Consider the following 2,716-nt stretch of genomic DNA (forward strand, 5'->3'; position numbering starts at 1 on the left):
ACGGCACATAACAACAACAATTATAAATGCATACACTCTCTCTCTCTCTGAGCTTTTCTTTTTAAAACATTTATCAACCTTGAGTTAAAAGTTTTGTAAATATAGTTACATATTCTAAACCTTAAGCTTTTTACAAATACATTTCCCTCCTTCCTATTAGCACCACACACATTCAAGGAAATTCTCTGTAATATGTAAACCAACTTTTGGCTGCAGGTCTCATAAAAATCCTTTTCAAAGTATCTTCTGTCTAATGCATTATGTTGTTAGCAGGAAGGGGAAAAGTGTTATTAGGAGAAAAATTTCTTTCCTTGTGGAAGTTTTCTCACTGCTAAAACGCTCCTAACTTCATTTCCTGTGCTTCTGAGCTAAACTATGTTGAAGTCAGTCTCAGTAAGTTATAATTAGACATGTAGGCTAATTCTAATGATGTCTTACAACTGATGAAATCAGTCTCAGCCTTGTCTACCACCTGATTACCATGGAAACCATTGCTGGCCAACTGAGTAATTTTGATCAAAAGGAATTATTATTAATCCTCCTAGTATATGTTGGATAGAGATTTGCACAGCTTTTGTTAAAGTTTCTTGTGAAGGCTGAAAGGTCCAGGAAGGGTAAATATTAATTCTTAATGTGCTGGAGAGCAAGAATGGCTTAGTCTCTGTGGGGCACAACTGGCTCTCAGTAAATCAGATATTAACAGATTATAGGATCAGGCTTGCACCACCCAGGGATTAGAGATAAACAGGTGAATTTGTAGGAGAGGAAAGTAATTTCTAAAGCTGACTTAACCAAGTCATTGCCTTGTCAAATCGAACACTTAAACCAGAAAGAAACGATATGCAAGGAATTTTGTTTAACAGTATATACAGTAATTTCTAAGAAACCTAGTGATGACATTGAAAAATTCTTCCCCTTTGTGTTTATATCTGTGTGATTATACCATATTAAGAGCAATGCCTAGCTGGGATAAGAATCACAATGTTTCTTAAGGATATTTTGGATTTATCCAAGATATTATATGCATTTCAAAAATCAAATAGCAAACTCCATATAATAAACACTACTAAGAACTGAAGACTAATCTTGTGAAAGCAGGGCAAAAAAGTTGTGACAAAGCCATTTTTGTTGTTGTTTTTGTTATGTGTCATCAAGTCGCTTATGACTCATAGTGGTCCTATGTACAACAGCTCTAAACCCTGCTCTATTCTGACCCAACCTTATCATCTCCGGCACACCTACCCCCCACCACTCCAGTCACTGAGTCAATCCATCTCATCCTGTGCTGTCCCTCCACCCTCCCAAGCATGATGTTCCTTTCCAGGGACTGGTCCCTCCTTGCAAAATGTCCAGAGTATGTCAGATGGAGCTACAGAATCCTTGCCTCCAAGGAGCAGCCTGGTTTCACCGTCTAGGATGAACCTATTTGTTCTCTTAGCAGTCCATGGTCTATGCAATACTCTTCTCCAGCATTACAGCTCAAAGGCATCAATTCTCCTTCTATCACACCTAGTCATTGTCCAGCTTTCTAATGTATAGCATGTAATTGTGAAGACCCTGGCCTGGATCAGGTGCACTTTAGTCTCTATACTGATATCGTTGCTTTTCAGTTCTCTAGAGATGTCCCTGGAATTATCAGATTACATAATTTTTCAATAAAGAAAATTTTGGTCTATGACCTTGTCAGTCTCAAAGTAGAGGGGGAAAAGACACTTCGTCGTTCCATTGATTGATACCTAAACTAACCATAACCCTTGACTGTAAAACTTTTTGTATATAAAAATAGCAGAATAATACATATCTTCTTATTTAAAGAGTGGACTCTGCCTTTGGATTTATCTCTGCTGTTCTTCTAGTTTTTCTTAGAAGTATATTTGTGCAATCTGGATACTCATGATGGGATTCTGTTCTAATCTTTTGTTTACTCTTGAGTGTGTGATTGTATCTTTTCTTAAGTTTGTCACACAAGTCAAATCCAGATGCTATATATGTCAATGCCCTGTAATAAGCCAATCTTTGAGCAATGGACAAGAAACCTTGTAGAAACAAGCAGTTCAATTCTCTTCCATGACTTTTGTAGTTGGGAAACACAATATGCAAGTTTCAGATGTAAACAAGGCTGGATGTAATAATCTAAAATGCACTCAGTTTATAGTAATAATCCAAAGATTATTTTTCTAGAATAAGGGAGAAATAGTTTGATATTTACAGATATAATATCACAATTAGATATAATTTTATGGTATATAAAGAATTGATTTGAGTTGTGGTGCTGGAGAAGAGTATTGAACATACCATGGACTGCCAAGAGAACTAATAGGTCTTTTCTAGAGAGGGTGAATTCAAGCTATACCTTGGAAGCAAGGATTTTAAGGCTTCATCTCACATACGTTGGGCATGTAGTCAGGAGAGAACAGTCTTTGGAGAAGGAAATCATGCTTGGAAGGGTCAAGGGACAAAGTAGGAAGAGAAGACTGCGGATAAGATGGATTGTCACAATACCTGGGGTAATGAAGGGAGATGTCTCAGAGACAGTGAGATTGGCTCAGGATAGAGCAGGGTTCAGATCACTATGAGTCATAGTTGACTTAATGGCACATAGCAACAACAACAACAATATAAAAGAAGGGGTTACTTAAAATTTTTATTAAATTTAGTAAATAAGAAATGCAGTACTGAAAAATCATAAAAATATCTTTTTAAAAAATGATTATTT

The 2,716-nt window shown here is 36.5% G+C and overlaps 1 protein-coding gene across 4 annotated transcripts in view; it reads left to right on the plus strand.

Moving 5' to 3' along the window:
* Positions 1-2,716, plus strand: part of PCDH9 (protocadherin 9) — a 1,403,702-nt gene that overhangs the window by 1,156,294 nt on the left and 244,692 nt on the right. The gene's annotated exons all lie outside the window — the stretch shown is intronic.

The sequence above is a fragment of the Elephantulus edwardii genome, unplaced genomic scaffold (genome assembly GCF_000299155.1).
Source record: "Elephantulus edwardii isolate Elephantulus edwardi_28Jun2011 unplaced genomic scaffold, EleEdw1.0 scaffold00023, whole genome shotgun sequence".
Taxonomy (NCBI): domain Eukaryota; kingdom Metazoa; phylum Chordata; class Mammalia; order Macroscelidea; family Macroscelididae; genus Elephantulus; species Elephantulus edwardii.